The following is a 19,628-nucleotide window of genomic DNA, read 5'->3' as shown; positions in this document are numbered from 1 at the left end:
TGTAGGAGACTTGTTAATTAGGTAGCAAGCAGTGACAATAACTTCAACCCAAAAAATTTGTTCTAGACGAGAAACACTTATCATAATCCTAGCCTTCTCTATCATTATCCTGTTCATTCTCTCTGCAACTCCATTCTACTATCGAGAATACAAAGTTGTCTTCTATCTGTTAATACCACAATCTTTACAAAATATATTAAAATCATTAGAAAAAAATTCACTACCATTATTATTCCTCAAAGATTTAATTTTCTTTCCAATCTACAACTCAACCATTGCTTTAAATTTTTTTAAATGATTGAAAATTTCATATTTACTCTTTAAAAACTATACCCATGTTATTCTACTAAAATCATCAACAAATGAAATATATTGGGTGTATTTTCCAATCAGAGGAACATCTACAGGACCAAACACATCAGAATGAGTAAGATCCAATACACCACAATATTTATGAAAACTTGAGTAAAACAAAACACAATTTTGTTTTCCATAAATGCAATGCTCATAGGAATCATAGTTAAAATTATAATCATTCAAACCTTCAACAAGGATATTATTTTTCATGGTCCTCAAAACCATTTCTCCAATGTGCCCAAGTCTCTGGTTCCATAACATAGTCTTCTTTGTAGGTAAATTTTCTCTAGAAGAAAGAGCACCCTTAGGTACCCAAAAGCCATTTACATCTGTTGAAGGTGAACCCATCAAATCTTCCAATGAAGAGTCCATAGATTTACTTTTCACTAAAATGTTATTACACTCAATAGTGTATGCTTCTAGCTTATACAAAGTGTCAAACCTAACATCTCCAGAAATCACCATAGCACCCTTAATCATCTTACATCATGTATTATAAAAGTCTATCTGCACACCCACATCTATCAGTTTTCTCACAAATAATAAATTTCATTTTTATCTAGAGATATGCAACAAACTGCTAATCCTTTTTATTCTACCATGAGGAGATCCTAAATTTACCTTGACCAACAATGTCTAAATGTGAATCATCACCCAAGTACACCTTGCCTCCATTAAATTTTGTATATTCATAAAACCAAGATATTTTGTAAGTCTTATGAAAAGATGCACCTAAGTCAATTAACCATGCATCATTACCTTCATGAGTAGCCAAAGATACAATGAATGCATCACCATATTTCTTCTTAGAAACAAAATCAGAATCAAACTTCTTCTTTTTCTTTTTCTTCTCTTCTTTGTAGTCCTTATGGATGTGATTTGAATTACTACAATTCCAACAAAAAACTTTTGACATTCTAGGAGATTTCAATCTCCTTTTGCATTTGGACTTGTTGTGCTTCTCATTCTTCTTGCCTTTTTCCTTAGGTCTTACATGAATAGTTAGGGTTTCCTCTGAACTAATGGATACCTTTTGATAGTTCTGATACTTAAAATAAGTACAGATCCAATAGCCAACAAGATGAGAGGGGGGGGGGGGGTGAATCATACAAACTTAATCATCCATAAAACATCAGATTCAACCTCGGTAACATATATATCAGTCATATAACCAAAAACTGTCAAACATGCAAACTCAAAAATATATGAACAATATAAACCTCATAAAACCAGATTTAACGTGGAAACCCAAATAGGGAAAAACAACTATGGGATTTCGGACCCACTAAGAAATATACTCTTCTAGAGTATGCTTGGTTAAAAGAAAATCCTGTTAAAGATTACAAACACATTGCTAGATGTGACCTGGTTAAGGGATTTCCCTCGAATCTGTTAGGATCTTCACTTTGTTAGAAGTGACCTTGTCAAAGGATTTCAAACACTCAATCAGAATGTCACCTTGTTAGAGGATTTACATATAAGACTGTTAAGTCCACTCGGTTAAGAGATTTCCTGTCACTTTCACAAAATAACAGTAATACAATCTATCTACAACTTCACATCTAAAATGCTAAAGTAGATTCCTATTTGTTCAATATAATCTAGACATAGAACTAATCTTGTCTATTTGTTGGGCATCAATACTCTGTTATTCTAACAGGTCTTCAAGCTTATGTGCTCGGTAATCACTATGTAGCATCCTCGTGCATACACTTGCCCACATACATTGTTTATCAACAGTTTCCTATTTATAAACAATCTTCTAACCACTTAATCTCCTCGATCACATTTCCCATGATCAATCATAGCCATCAGATCTTCAATCTTGTCCAGGTTCATTGTATCTTTCGATCTGAAAATTTTTTACCCCACCTTGGAACTTGCACATTCACCTTGGAACTTGTGTTAGGGTAATGCAGTTCAATCTGAGTTGTAGATCTTCTTGTCGACTTTCCATTGCCTTAGATTCATTTAACAAACTTCTTCCATGGCTTTCCAATCATTGATCCGCTCCAGCTCATCAGCTTCTTTCATTAAATATCACATGTAAACATTTAATGCATTATGTTATAGCTCAGTTACAACTTGGTGAATACCAAACTTCACTCGGTAGACATTTTGTCTTCATTAACTGACTGCAATAACCTTAGGGTTTACCGACTAGGTTCTTTGCTTGATAACATAGTATAGTATTAACCTTTACATTTTACAACATATGTATGATGTTAAAACAATCTACAACATCAAGATCTCATCATTGTCTAACTCGATAGAGTTGCCCATTGAATAACTTATCCCCTTATTCATCATATTCTTTCATGTGTCTTTACTGACTCCTTTATAATCTTCATATCATATTTCTCAAGATATGGCAACATCATACTGAATTAGAAAATCAATTTCTTGACATCAATGACAAAATAATAATATCAAGATAGTAAAACATCTTTAATCAGTTATGTCCATAATCATCAACAACCTTCTCAATATCCTTATAATGTAATATTGCCAACACCTTCCTTCACATCTCTTCACCAAGAAGGGCACTCTCCACATTTTTAGACTTCGAAACAATAGAAGTATTATTGATAGCCATAAGAAGAGAATCTCATGAATCAGACAAAGAACAAAGAAAGATCTTGCATTTCTCCTCTTTGTCCATTTTAACACCAACAAATACCATTTGAGCCACCAATATATTAAATACTTCTAGGTTGTCTACAATTGTCCACCCTCTTCCATCTTCAAGGAATACATTTTCTTCCTCAAGGAAATCTAATTTAATAAATTTTTGGCTTGATACATCTCACCAAGCTTAGTCCATAACTTCCTTGTAGAGTTCTATTAGTGGACATTGGTTAGAACAGAATCTACCAGGCACAATATAATTAGACCCTTGGATTTACAGTCCATAACATCATATTGAGAAGCCATAGTAGGATCTAAGGGTCTTGAGACATTTAGATCAATAGAATCCCACGGACCTTGATTTATTAGAAGATCTTCCATATTCAACTTCCACACATCAATATTAATTCTATTAAAAATCTCCACCTCTATTCTCCCAACAAACATGCTATCTGAAAATTCTTGCAACTGCACAAGCTCCCACTCAAATCTAGATTAGTTAAAAAAACCCAAGAAACCACAACTAAAACCAAAGGTAACAAGGCTCTAATACCACTTGTAAGGAAGTTAAGTAGCGGAACAACTTCCTATACTAACCTTAAGAGGAGAGTAATACAAAACTTGTATACATCATTACAACAATTATATAAACTTAACAAAAATAAACAAAATATCATACATACCACAACATAGTAACATAGTGATTTAGGTGGGGTAAACCCTTTTAGGAGAAAAAACCCCACACTCCTAAAGTAGCTCAATATATTATTCTGCAATCAATAATAGATTACAATATACTTGCAAAGAAAGCTCTTCATAGGAGTACCACTAATCAAAGACTCAAAGGTAACTCAATAACCATAAGATTCTTACACACAACCTCAAATATAAGAGATACAATACAAGAAACTATCAAGCAATATTACAAAACCATGGGCTAAAACCACCCAATAAAGTAGAGTCGACCTTATCTCCATTCAAAATGCTCTATGATGTGTCAAAACACACATCAACACATGATCCTCCCTTTTATATCCCATTTATATTTCTGACACAATTTATATTTCCTATTTCAGGAGTCCAAACTTTCAGAGGCCATAACTTGCGAAGCATGTGTCCAATTGACAAACCGTTTGAATCACCAAAAGCTTGCAAAGTTCCATATCACCTCATAAACTGCTATGTTATTTACTCCCAAATTTTAGGGTATTTTGGAACCTCTAAAGTATGTTGGAATTTTTTATGTTTATGATGTGATTGTCATTGATGGACAAACACTTGCATTGAGATCATTTTTGTATGTATGAGTTATGCTCAACCAGCAATTCTTCCAACCGGTATGAAGCATTATAGTCCTTAGACTATTGGTGTTTTGCAGAAAGTGTTTATCGATCTAAAGTGTTATGTTAACCCCAAGCAGTTTGAGGATCTCAAGTAGTACGAAGGATCAAAGCGACAGAACAAATACTTCCCAGTCTTCATTTTTTCAAACCGACAACTGGCATTTTGCTTGAACCAGCATTTTGTATGAACTGGTAATACTCTGTGATGAGTTACCAACCGACATTTTGTGATGAGTTTCTATCGACCGATTGTTTGACGGTGCCGACACTTTAACGGTGCTTTTTGTGTCATGTTGCCAAGTATGTCCAAGTTCATTGAACCTAGGGAATTGGATTGTAATCCTATTGGACCGACATGAAATCAGATTCTTCTATAAGGACATCATGTCTAGGGTTTTAGGGTGTTGATATTGTTGTTGTTGTTGGTGAAGTTGATATTATTGCTAGGGTTTCAAGTGGTTGAGGAGGCAGAGAGAGTATGAATGTGTAGAAGACTGAAGTAATGCTGGAATGCATTAGAAAAGAGCTATCAAGGATCTAATCAAGCAATCTGTGCTATTTGCTAGATCACTCACTTGTTGATTACTCACATCTTCGACAAGTCTGTAGCCCTTAATCGAGTAGGCCCAAAAGCCTTTTGTAAATCCTCTAACAAGGTGGTTCACATCTGTGGATCTAAAATCCTCTAGCAAGGTAGTCTTTAATTAGGCTTATCTCCTAACAGAGATTGAGATTCCTAAAAGGATATGTTCTAGTAAAGAACATTGTAAGACCTTAACTGGTATGACCTTAACCGGTCTGGTTCCTATTCTGCAGATAGTTACTTGTGAGTTCCATCTCACCGTGGTTTTTCCCATTTGGGTTTCCATGTCAAAATCTCTTGTGTTATGGTGTTTGTGCTTTTTTGGGTGAATGCATTATTAGCTATTTGGTTTGCATGTGTGTTAACTGGTTTGTCTACTAAACTATTTTATCGGTTTACTGTTAGTATTGCAAAGTGTTTAAGTGCAAAGATTTTTGGCATACTAATTCACCCCCCCCCCTCTTATTATTCATCAATTGGCATCAGAGCCAACCTTTCTATAAGTTTAACCACTTGGAAAGAGATATGGGGGAATACACATTGAGGGAACTTACTCATCTTCTCACTTAGTCTGAGCAAGCCTATGATGATCTTATGATCAAATACAAGGAATCTCAAGCAATAAGGAGAGAACATGTAGAAAAGCTGATGGAGCTATCTGAAAATAGTTCCTCTGATGAAGCAAACATGGAAGCCCTAATTCAAGAATTAGAAAATTTGAATGAATTCAATTCCAACCTAAGAAAAGAATTGGAAGGACTGAGTATACGAATGTGCCAAGAACTTGAGAACTAGAGGAAAACTGAAGATCTGGTCAAAGACAAGGATCATGAAATCTCCAAGCTGAAATAAGAGATCAGTGCCCTAACTACTCAACTCCATGCGAGCAAAGTGGAAAAGGAAGACATGCAAGGAGAACTGAACATTGTCATCTCTGAGAATGAAAACCTAATGTAAAAAAATGCTGCTATTTCCAAAGAACTCTCTGAGTCAAAGGAAATACTTGCTAAGTTCAACAAGAGTACTGTCAAGCTAGAGCAAAAGCTTGAATCTGCCAAACTGGCAAAGAATACCAATGGACATGGTTATTCTAGTCATGAGGAAGGTGAGACCTTTGATACAAATGCTGGAACATCAAAGAAACAACCAACATCAAAGGATAAAGGTAAGAAAAAGTTTAAACCTGTTTGCTTTAAATGTCTTAAATAAGGACATACTGCAAATGTGTGTAGGAGTAAGGCTTCCAACAATTTTCCTTATTTCCTAAATGATAAGCCTAGATCCTATAGATTCAATGGTAACTGTTATGCATGCAACAAGTATGGGCATAGAGCATCTGAATGCGGGTCATTTATGAACAACATTGGTAGATATCCTCAAAGGACCCAAGGGGTTGGTCCTGAACCTTTTATGAACCAGAATCTCAACCGGTCTAGTGCCTTCAATCACCAGCCAATAAGCGGTGGCTATCAAGCGGCAATCGGATGGAGAGAAAATTGTATGGTCTATCACGGTCATGGTCACACTACTACAACATGTAGAAGGAAGAATGACAACATGAATAATGGACCTTGAAGAGCACTTGGATTGGTCTGCTATCATTGCAACAAACCAGGACACATTGCCAAATTCTGTAGATCAAGAAAGAACATATCTGATGATATACCGGTCACTCCGAAAGGAAACATTGATGTTGACATTGTTCAAGAGGACATGAACAAAACCTAGAAGAAGAAACCAGTGGTGTTACAAGAGGACCCAGTTTCTGCACCTAGTGTGGAAATCACAGAACCAACAAACTAAGCTTAGGGGGAGCAAATGGTGAAATGTTTCGAACCCCCAATTTACAGCAGTAAAAGACCTTAACTAACATGCGATACCTGTCAATAGGTAGAAGACTAGAAATGGTAAAAGGCAAATTAGGGTTTACGCCCTAATGGTGGAGCATTAATTGTGGTAGGTGAGGAATATGTTTAAAAGGATTTTTCAAATCATTTCTTACTATAAGTTTTCAAAGAGAAGGAGGTTTTCGAGTGCAAAGTGACAACAAAGCGATTTGTGCTATGATTCTAAGAATTTAAGAAACCTTGAAGGAGATTCAAATTCAAATTGTAAATGATTAAGTGAAGAATGCAAAGTGGCGATTTTGCAATTGACAGAGTGCAAGGTGGAGAAGAATCTGAAAGCCTTAAATTCACTCTTTTCGAAAGGTATTTTTTGAGTTTTCAGTTTCTATCATGGCTTCTGCATCCCATACTAGCTCTAGTACATCTGTAGATTCAGCAAGCTTTATTCAACACAAGTTCCAGTTGGTGTGATAGTAGAAGAGGGAATCTCAGATTACATAGATTGTAAAATAGAAGATCTAGGGGCTCTAGCAATTCACTCGTAGCTAGGTTTGTTCTGTGGACAAGATAAAAAGATCAAAATGGAGTATAGTATCTTGGAAAAGAAGAAGCTCCACAATGCTGTTTATTTCCTAGAGGATTTCACAGATGATCACATTAGGATCATTTTGAGCAGAGTTCATGGTGACAAGATGTACCTAGAAAGAACGCATGATATAACACCACAAGCAATTCATGCCATCACCGGTTTTTGCAATATAGGGGAAGTGCTAGCCCGAAGGACGGTTAGCAAAACTGAAATGTCCAAGCTCACCGGTTCAATGAGAAACTCACGAGGTATGACCGTCAATTCTATCAAGGATGATCTGGTGAAATATGCATGTATGGTGATTGGATACCAGACATTCTCAGCCATCAGAATTAACTCTGTACCTGCTGCAGTAGTAAATGCCACTTACCGGATGATCAAGGAGGATGCATCATTTGACCTATGCACCGGTATGCAAAGGCAACTCCTATTGAATCTAAAATCAATCAAACAGGATAATGTTTTGAGGTTCAAGTTTGGACAACTACTGGTTGGGCTATTCTTTTACTTCCAAGGCTATTTTCCAGGAGTAAGTGATGTTCAGTGGTCTGCTAACCAACTAGTAACAAAGAAAATCAAGGAAATCATTCAAGTAGTTGGAACTAGTTACCCTGAAGTTCTGAACAAGTACTTTGATGAGTTCAAATGCAAAATGAGTCAGAGGGTTAGAATATCAGGTGATATTGTCAAGAAATATGAAGATGATATCTGTTTCACCATTAAAGTGGATCAATGCATAATGGAAGTTGTTGAGCCCAGACAGGAAGAAGTGGAGCCTATGGTCTATGAGGTAATGAATGATATGCTGGAAGGATATGCCTCTACTCTTATTGCCTCACCGCTTGATCCAAAGGCAAAAAGAACTGGCACCTATCTAGAAAGGATAACACCAGTTGAGGAACCCTTAGCAAAGAAAGGAAAAGAACCTTCAGTGAAGAAGGCAAAAGCAGTAGCTTTAGCATCAGCACCGGCTAGTATAGCCAGTTCTGTAGTGACCAAGCGGTCACCGGCTAAAAAGAAACCTGAAGCGACACCTGCTAAAGTGTTCGAGAGAAAGAGGAAGACAAGGAATACCTCTCCAGACTTAGAAGAAACTATGTCTAAGGAAAAACCAAAGAAGACACATCAAGCAAAGAAAAAGACAAAGAATGAACCGACATCATTGGCACCAGTAAATATTGACATCTCCTCCTACAAACCTTTGACACATTGTCAAAGAACTATCAAAAACATTAGGAGAAAAGTGTTGAATGATTTGATTGATTGTTTTTATGACTTTAATGATGATGAAAAGGAAGCGGTTGAAAAAGAAATAACTCAGTATTTATGTGTTAATGACCAGTCGCCTTCAGAAATTAGATCTGAGACACCAGATTCTTTGTATAAATCCTTAGACAATAAATGGCACATTGCCATAGAGCAGGAATAGGAAATGAGAGAAAAAAAATTTGCTAAACATTTTCCTGATGTATCAAATTCAGAACTATTCAAAGTAATGAACAAATACAAAGGCCTCTTCTTTAGGAGAAGACGAAGACTCCTATTACTAGAAGGGAAGGGTAAAGAAGTGCTCAAGAATACACACACCTTTGCTTTAGAAGATCTGAAGATGCATAAATTGGCTGAAGCCAAGAGGAAACCTGATCAAGAACTAGCAATAACTAAACCAGATGAAGTGTTTGATGATGAAGGAAATCCAGTTGCTGAACTGATCGACACTATTGATGTTGATGCTCTGGATGGAGAAGAAGTTGCTCAGGTTACACCAGAGGAAGTTATAGGATAGGAGAAGCAGGTAGAAAAGCAAGTAAAGCTAAAGGAAATAGAGGACAAAAAGGAGGAAGTGAAGAAGCAAGCGGAGAAGAAGAAAGATGAAGAGGAGAAGAAGAAGAAAGATGAAGAGGAGAAGAAGAAGAAGGATGAAGTGAAGAAGAAGAAAAAGGAAGAAGATGAGGAGAAACGGAAACAAGAAGAAAAGGGAAAAGAAGAAGAAAAGAAAAGAAAAGAAGAGGAAGAAGAGAAAAAGAAACAAGAAGATGCAAGGAAGAAGAAAGAGGAAGAGGATGAGAAAAAGAGAAAGGAAGAAGAGAAGTGAAAGGAAGTAGTAAAGGAGAAGGAGGAGGAAAAGAGAAGAGAAGTGACAAAGAAGAAAATAGAGGAAGACAAGGTAGGAGAAGCGGCAAAAAGCACACAGATGGAGACACCTAAGGCAATCGGTAGTCAAGCCAAACTGGCTGACCTTACCAATCCTATTGACCTCTAGTCTACAAGTGAAATGGAGCTACTATAGAGCATCAAGGTTGCTCAAGAACGCCTTGAGGTGTTAAGGAGAAAGAAGGAGGAAGATGTGATCCAAGCTACGATGGACACTCTTACTGGTTTGTTACCCGGTACAAACCTACCCAGTCCCGACTCATCATTGGCACAACTAAAGCTCCTGTGCATAGTAGTAGATGATCAAGTGCAGAGCTTAGAAGAGGTAGCAGAGGCAATTGCTAAGAAAGAGCATCAAAAGGCTCTAAATATTGCTCTGGTGAAGAAGTTAAATGGGCTCTGGACTGAACTCCAAAAAGCACAAAAGGATATGAGGGACGCTCTAGATGAGGGGAATCTTCTACTTAGCAAGATTTACCAACCCCATCTGTTCTATGATGATGTGCTTGTACAAAAACAAAAGCTTCAATCTGACCTGCAGTCCTACATGAGCACATTCAAGTCGCCCTATGACTCCTTTACAGCCTATGGGCAAACCGTTCAATAGTTTCACATCCAAACAACAAAAATGGAGCATGAGATTAGCACTTGGCCTCGAGATTTGCAGGAGCTACAACTGGTTCTCCTCCCACATTTGAAAATTCTTCAGAAGTGCTATCCAAATCTAGATGCCTTAACAGTGACATAGGAGATGAGCACAATTGACGCCATTGAAGAACAGGTCTCCCAGATGCAGACAGAGAAAGAAGTAGCCACCTCCCTACTTAAGTCTTGGTCTTTATCTATGAAACAATTCTTGCAGGACTTTAAATATGTTTTTGACAAGTTTTATTCATTACTATCATAAACTTTTATTATTTTAATACCAAATGGAAACAAGGGTTGTTCAGTTGTACTTTGTCATTGTTTGCAAAGGGGGAGAAGCATTCTAAGAGGGAGAAGTATCTGGTATTTAAAATTTTGATGTATGCTCTGATATCTCTATGTGCAAAATAGTTATACATTGTATTGTTAAAGGGATAGTGTATATGCTTAGGGGGAGCAATTTTGCTAATGGCATGATTTTTTTGTAAAACACTTAGAGGTAAAAAATTTATTTTCCTAAGTCTTGCCATCAATGCCAAAGAGGGACATTGTTGGCATTTTTTATGTTTATGATGTGATTGTCATTGATGGACACACACTTGCATTGAGATCATTTTTGTATGTATGAGTTATGCTCAATTGGCAATCCTTCCAACTAGTATGAAGCATTATAGTCCTTAGACTATTGGTGTTTTGCATGAAGTGTTTATCGATCTGAAGCGGTTTGTTAACCCCAAGAGGTTTGAGGATCTCAAGTGGTACGAAGGATCAAAGTGGCAGAACACATACTTCCCAGTCTTCATTTTGTCAATCTGGCAACTGGCATTTTGCTTGAACCAACATTTTGTATGAACCGGTAATACTCTGTGATGAGTTACCAACCGACATTTTGTGATGAGTTACCATCCATCGATTGTTTGAAGGTGCCAACACTTTAACGGTGCTTTTTGTGTCATGTTACCAAGTATGTCCAGGTTCATTGAACCTAGGGAATCGGATTATAATCCTATTGGACCAACATGAAATCAAATTCTTCTATAAGGACATCATGTCTAGGGTTTTAGGGTGTTGATGTTGTAGTTGGTATTAGTGAAGTTGATATTGTTGCTAGGGTTTAAGGTGGTTGAGGAGGCAGAGAGAGTATGAATGTGTAGAAGACTGAAGTAATGCTGAAAAGCATTAGAAAAGAGCTATCAAGGATCTAATCAAGCAATCTATGCTATTTGCTAGATCACTCACTTGTTGATTACTCACATCTTCGACAAGTCTGTAGCCCTTAACCAGGTAGGCCCAAAAGCCTTTTGTAAATCCTCTAAAAAGGTGGTTCACATCTATGGATCTAAAATCCTCTAGCAAGGTAGTCTTTAATTAGACTTATCTCCTAACAGAGATTGAGATTCCTAACAGGATCTATTCTGGTAAAGAACATTGTAAGACCTTAACCGGTCTAGTTCCTATTCTGTAGATAGTTACTTGTGAGTTCCATCTCATCGTGTTTTTTCCCATTTGGGTTTCCACATCAAAATCTCTTGTGTTATGGTGTTTGTGCTTTTGTGTATGAATGCATTATTAGCTATTTGGTTTCCATGTGTGTTAACCAGTTTGTCTGCTAAACTGTTTTACCGGTTTACTATTAGTCTTGCAAAGTGTTTAAGTGCAGATATTTTTGGCATACTAATTCACACCCCCCCCCCTCTTAGTATTCATCAAAGTGCTCAAAATTAAATTTAACCTTTCATCATACCCTCCAAAAATAGAAACTTTAATATCTTCAAAACTAGCTATGATCTTGCGATGAAAATTTATTGACATGCTCATCTAGCCAACTAGAAGCTCCGGGGAGAATTTAGCACCATTTCATGTTGAGATTAAAACTTACTATAAATAGTAACCTCATGTAAATGTAAGGTTGAGACACTATTTTCTCAACAAAACCAAGTGGGCCTAAAAATAAAATAAATGTTCTAGACCAAAAGCGCACACTTTGATCCACTCTAGGATAAAGAGTGGAACAAAACATATCTTCTTAAGACCAAACCATCAATCCACAAACACCAGAACATAGCCCACAACATTCCAACACATAATGCATCCATTACACAATCAACAACCCAAAACATATTCTCTAATGCAAATAACTCTTATCCTAATCTCTAGACGCTATGGTGAGACCCATAACATATTGAATTAATTCCCATAAGAGTAAAAGCATGAAGTTGAGTTGCACTTTGGGATAATTTGGGGTAGTTTGATTGGACTACCACCTGACCACATGGTTCTCTATGTCACACTAACATGGTGCCTAAATGGCATTGAGAATCCATTCTAACTCAGTCTGGTTGGACTATTGGCGCCATTATCACAATTCGTGTGCACTTGACTCTAGGTTTTTTATAAGAAATCCAAAATATTCTAATGTATTTTTCTAGATTTGATTGTGTGTATTTTTTTTCCCATCAATGTTTTGAATCATACTCTATGATTCATGTCTTTGGAATTCTTTTCATCCCATTGATGAATCACAGAGTGTGATTCGAAACGTTGATGGGAAAAAAAAATACGCACAATCGAATCCAAAAAAATACATTAGAATACATAATGGATTGTAGAATTCTCATAGCTTAAATTCAAAATAGTCTAGCTTAAATCAGTCCTCACCTAATGTGGCAGGTGATGTGGCAGCCAAATCACCTCTTTTTTCTATATTTATGAAACTTTTCACTTCTTCTTAATTTTTCTTTAGGTAGAATATTTTTTAGAAAACTCAAAAAATACCCTTTTGTAGAACTCAAAGTCACAAATCTAAACATATATTTTTTTTCGTATTTTGATTATTTTTAATATATTTTATTAATTAAAAATCGCAAGTAGATTTTTCAAGTTAAAAAGAGGTTGATTCGAAATTTTAAAAAATATATTAAATGATCTGAAAAAAATAAAAATAAAATATTTTTCAGGAGATGAGAGAATCTTCTTTAAAAGGGTTTTTTTTTGTTAATGATAAATTTAGTAGTAAAAAGATGATGCTGAATGAAAACTGTCAAATTTAGATATGTTGGACTTCAAAATATTATAACGAAAAAAATATACATCAAAATTTTAAAAAAAATGAACACTCCATATATGTGTTCTCTATTTGGAAAAAAATAATATAAAAAATGTATGTTTTCATTTTTTTTGGTGATGCCGACTAGAACCCCTAACTTTTTAGTATTTTTTTAGCAATGAAAAATTTGTCTTTGAGTTTATGAAACAAATATTATTTTTTTTCCAAACAAATTTAAAAAATAATACACATAAATTTCATTAATATTTCTACATTTGATCAGTTTACATTATTTCAAAATTCAATTTAGAAATGCCACTTTTATATGGTCAAAGATAAACAGTTTTAGTTGTGTTGATCGGTTTCTTTATAAAAGTGTGACATGGGTTTGTGATTTTACCCACAAATCATAACCAAACTAAGAAGTAGGATTTAACACAAAATATTAGAATCGATCAATGAAACATACTACAACATTAGCATAACACAAAGATATTCCCAAAACACAAAGCTAACATATCCTTAATACCAAAAGCATAAAAAAAAGAAGATAACAACACCAAGAAATATCATTAACACTTCCTATACTCGAACACTTTCAGAAGAACTAATAGAGTAACTACAACACCAATACAAAAAGATATCTCTGCACCATAGACTTTTTGGACCAACAAATATCTAGAACAACAAGTTTGTCATCAATGATAAACACAACAACACATACTTCCAACAATAAATAGGTACAAAGATGCAAAATTTAAAATAATCAATAGGAACAATAAGATATAGGGTAAATATTAAAAGTTTGAGAATAGATATGGAAATTGAGTCTAGAAGAAATTGGCTATGGATCTAGCCATCACTATCCTCGAGATGTCTAATTCATATATTCTAAATAGATTCAAGATCAAGATATTGCATAGATTATCTTCATAAAATTCCAACAGAAAAGTGTTAGACTATGGGTCTAAGCCAATGTGTCTAGGGTTTTATGCTTCTTCAAAATTTGAAAATATTTGTCTCATCTTTCACTTCATGAATTTTTAATCATTATGTATTAGATTTGAATCCTATACACAACAAAGAAGGAAAATTGTGTTGGGCTTTATAGGAGTTTGACTAAGTCAAACCCTAGGTTTGAATTAACTCTACAACAAGGATAATTGAAAGAATAGCTTACCATTTTAGGGTAGATGCTAAGAGCCTTAAGGAAATGAAAAATTTAAATATTATACATTTTCTATGAATCTCCTTTCTTTGAATTCTAATGAAATTTTGATATTTTAACATGGAAAATCATACATTCCTTCACAAAATATTAATCATGGATGCCATCTTGAATGTTTAAAAATCTGAATACTTGACCACTCCTTCAATACTTTGAGAATTCCTAATTGCCTACTCAATTGAATTTTTTCATGTAGATTGAATTACTTCATGAGAGATGTCTCAAAAGAGGGGATAAGACTCTTTTGTAATCAACCCCATGACATGTGAAAATTTTCAAGAATGCCAACATTAGGAGCACTTTCCTACTCAATACTTTCAAACTATTAAAGGGTTCAAATTTGGGTCCCTTTTGGTTGGACTATGGAGATGTGTACCCTAGTCTAGGGAGACTAAGGCAGTATCAATCCTAGTCTAGGAGGACTAGGGTTCTAGGCACCCTAGCATAATTTTCTTGGACTAGGATCTATGTAAAAGAGAAAGAAACAATGTTGAGACCTCCGATTTGGTATTGGTATGAGAAGAATCAATCAACCTTAGGGGAAAGGAGGTAGAAGTACCAAAGTGAGCCCCAAATGAGTATGAAATTGTATGTGGATATAATTTACAATATTGCATTTAGCCCACACTTTAGCAGGAGTACGAACTTATTATCATACTCAAAATAAAGTATAGGATTGTATCAAAAGACTTGCACAAAGACATTAAAGAGATAAGGAAACACAAATCCCCCAAAGGCTTAGGATCTCATTGGTCTAAGATGTCAAGATAAAAGGAAAAATATGATTATTTGTGTGCATGGAGCATGTACAAATGAGGAATAATATGGCTTATAGGTCTAGTAAGGATCTTCTTACTATGACCTATATGAGAAGAGAGAAGAGAAAAAACATGACTTCTTGGTCTAGTAAGGGTTGCTTACTATGATTCATGTTACAAAAAGTAGAGTCAAATAGGTCTTTCAAGGTGTATTATGTTATTTTACTCAACATATTACAAAGAAAAAACATAGTCTTGCAAAATGGGTGTTGCAACATGCACCAAACATAAAAATTATAAAACAAATCTTTGTCTTGAAAAGTAATATAAAAATGTGACTACAAAATGGGTGATATAGCATGCACTAAACATATCATGGTGTGTGATCAATGTGTATAAACCAAACCTTGAGGTATATGCATAAAGTGTGACATGTATTAGTGTATATCCCCATGTTAAAGTGATTGCATATGCCTTAATAGGAGCAATTTTTTTAAGTTAAAATACATGAATCTAAAAGACAAGCATGCCATGAAAATGAAATTGATGTAGAGTCACAGGGAAGTAGTGGCTATTCAGCCCACTACCCATAAACCTATCAAAGTACTCTTGTCTTCACACAACTACCCTCCATATTCATCATTCAATGTATCACAAAATTTCCTCATACAACTTCTCACATCAAATGTCCTTTTGGACTTTTTCTCATTGAGCACTTCCTACCCATCCCTAGACTTCTACTGACCTATTGACCAAAGTTGACCAATTTGGCTTATATATGCCTAACAAGATCAATGGCCTTACAAATGGGTCCAAACCAATGCAAAACCACACAAATTGGTCTCGATAACCTTATTAAATGCAAAAAATGACTCATGATACACCATGATCCTTCATGATCCCTCATGATGTCCATATGGTGCCCCTACACCATACTCCACTTGAGATGAGCTCTTCCAAATAAGTTCCATGCTTCTTGATGTCTTGCTCATCCATCCACACTGGTTCACAACATATTGCTAATAGAGATTTCTCCTAGTCTTCTTGATAGCTTTAGTATCCAAGACACATTCAAGTTGCATGGGTTGGCTAGGTGGAAGACCATGAGCAACTCCGCATCATCCTCTATTGTATACCTATCTTATCACCTAAAACAACACCACATTTATAGGGCATAAGGTCAGCAACATTGAATATTAGTGAGACCAATTTCAGGGGGTAATTCAGTCTCATGAGAATTAGGATCAAACTTGTGAACAATTCTACATGGACTAATTTTCTTCATCATGAGTTTAGTGTATTTCCCCTTTGGCAACCTCTACTTCTTTAAGTGTGCCCATAATAGATCTCCCACTTGGTATTTCACATCCCTCCTCTTCTTGTCTATATGTTCCTTATACTTGATAGTATTCTGTTGAAGTGTAGTCTTCACCTGATCCTGAATTTCTTTGATGGCTTCTACAAAACTTTCTCCTTGTGCAATGATTCTTCCTTCATTAGGTAACTCTAGGAGCTCAATAATCCCCCTAAGATTCATCCCATAAACTATTTGGAAATGAATCTTCCCATTACTTCTATTAACTGAGTCATTATAGGCAAATTCTTCTTGGGGAAGGATTGCATCCCATACTTTACCATGTTGTATGGTTAGACACCTTAATAGGTTACCAAGAGACCTATTGATCACCTCTCTCTACTCATCTATCTGTGGATGGTAGGAAGAACCAGAGGATAAGTTTGTGCCCAAATTCCTCCATAGGTCCTTCAAAAATGACACACAAACTTCATATCTCTATTTGACATAATGCTAGAAGGAAGTCTATGAATCCTCACTACTTCTCTAAAAAAGATTTCTACAATATGGGAAGCATCATTGGTGCTCTTACATGGCAAAAAATGAGTCATTTTAATGAACCTATCCACCACTACAAATACATTGTCATACCCATTTTGTGTCCTTGGTAGCCCCATCACAAACTCCATCCTAATATTGTACCATGGTTTGCTAGGAATGGGTAAGGGTTGATACAAACCTGTATTTGTAGTTGCTCCTTTATCTCTTTCACACACCACACAAGAATCCACAAATCTCCTTACATTTGTGTACATCCTAGGCTAGTAATAGTGTCTATTGACTTGTATGAAAGACCTATCAAGGCCAAAGTGGCCGCCTAAACTCCCACAATGCTTCTCCTAGATGATATTATCCCTAATTGAACACATAGGGATGCATAGTTGACTACCCTTGAACAAAAGTCCATCTTGAATTAGGAATTCAGAATACTCCACATGATGTTGGCTAGAAAAATATGAACATACCTTGTACACCTCCTTAAAATCTGCATCTTCATCATACGTGGCCTTTAGGCAATCAATTTCCATAATCTGCAATTGTACCTCCTGCACTGTTATCACCCTCTTACTCAAGGCATCTGCCACCTTGTTGGCTTGCCCTTTCTTGTGATTAATAGTGAAGGTATAGGCTTTGATGGATTCTACCCATTTGATATGTTTGTGACTCAACTTGTCCTTAATATTGAGGAAACATAGGGCCTGATTATCTGTGTAAACAATGAAATCTTTGGGTAGGAGGTAATGCCTCCATTCCTTGAGGGCTTGTGCAAGTGCATATAGTTCTAAGTCATAAGATCAATACCTTCTCTCGGCCTCATTTAACTTCTCACTAAAGAGGGCAACTAGCCTCCCTTCTTGACTTAAGACTGCTCCTATGGCCATATTACTAACATCACATTCAATTGTGAAAAGTTTATTAAAATCAAGAAGTATGAGAACAGGTTGTTGAGAAACTTTTACCTTCAATGTTTCAAAATCCTTGTCTGCTACCTCTATCCAAGAAAACTTGCATCTTTTTCCTCCTTCGATGGTCTCAAACATAGGTGCACAGATTTGATTGAAGTTCCTAATGAACTTCCTATAAAAGGTAGATAGGCCATGAAAAATCCTAACCTCTCCCATGGTCCTAGGAGTTGGCCAATTCATAATGGCCTCAACCTTAGAAGGGTCCATCTTAAGATGTCCCTTAGAGATGACAAACCCCAAATATACCAATTCTTGCTTCGTGAACTCACACTTCTCTAAGTTTATGAGTAGCTTCTCCTCATGTAGTTTCCTCAACACCAAATCCAAGTGTCTTAGGTGGTTCTCTTTGGTCTTACTAAAAATGACAATATCATCTAGGTATACCACAACAAATTTTCCTATAAAAGGCTTAAGAAGTTCATTCATTAGTCTCATGAAAGTTCTAGGGGAGTTACTGAAGCTAAAAGGCATTACCATCCATTCATCTTCCGCTCATCACCTTCCCTTATCCTGATTTGGTGATATCCATTTTTCAAGTCTATTTTGGTGAAATAGAAAGACCCTCCAAAATAATCCATTTGATCTTGTATTCTTGGCATGGGAAATCTGTACCTTATGGTGATCTTATTGACATCCCTTGAGTCTGTACATAGGCTCCATTTTTCATCCTTTTTAGGTGCCAAGATAGTTGGTATTGCACACGGACTAAAACTCTTCCTAATCAGACCTTTATCAAGCAAATCCTGCACCTACCTAGCAATTTCCTCATTTTGAGTGAGAGTCATTTTATATGTAGCTTTGTTGGGTAAGGTGGCTCCAGGGATGAAGTCTATGTGGTGACTTATATCCCTAATAGGTTATAGAGAGTTTGGCATGTCCTCTTTTACCACACCTTCATATTTCTACAACAACTTCTTTACTTAAAGGGGAACAGCCTTCTCCTTGACCTTAAACTAATCTTCCATGTCCTTGGGCTTTAACACCAAATTAAATACAATGTATTCATCTTTTAGAGTCTACAACATCTCCTTCTCTCTAGCCAACATAATCCCTAATTCATTCTTCCTATCACCCACATTATCAGGTAAAGGATTCAAGGTAAATGACTCACCATTCTTTGTGATGGTGTATGTGTTCTTTTGTCCATCATGTTGAGCCTTTAATTCATACTACGATGTCCTTCCATAAATCAAATGACATGCATCCATCTCAATAATATCAAATAGTATCCTATCCTTATAACCTCCTATATGAAAATCAACCCAAGCTTGTTCATCAACAAGAGTTTGTTTCCTTATTGGTAGCCCTAAAACCTTATAAGGAAATGGGTGAGGTAAAATTTTCAAATTCATTTTTTCTACCATTTCAAGAGACACTAGGTTATTAGTAGACCCAAAATCAATGATTACCTTACATATCTTTCCTCTTGATTTGCAAGTCATTCTGAATAGAGTTTTCCTCTGTGGGGGTTCTTGAGAAGTTGGTACCTTCAACAAGGTTCTCCACATCATGAGACTTTATCCTACCTCTACATTTGTGCCTCTGGATGGTGAGTTCACAGTTTGGAAATCCTCCTCTTGGACCAACTGGGTCCTCCTTTCTCCTCCTTGGGTATTGGTCTAATTTTTAT

The sequence above is a fragment of the Cryptomeria japonica genome, chromosome 4 (genome assembly GCF_030272615.1).
Source record: "Cryptomeria japonica chromosome 4, Sugi_1.0, whole genome shotgun sequence".
Classification (NCBI taxonomy): Eukaryota; Viridiplantae; Streptophyta; class Pinopsida; order Cupressales; family Cupressaceae; genus Cryptomeria; species Cryptomeria japonica.
This window is presented reverse-complemented; position numbering follows the sequence as displayed.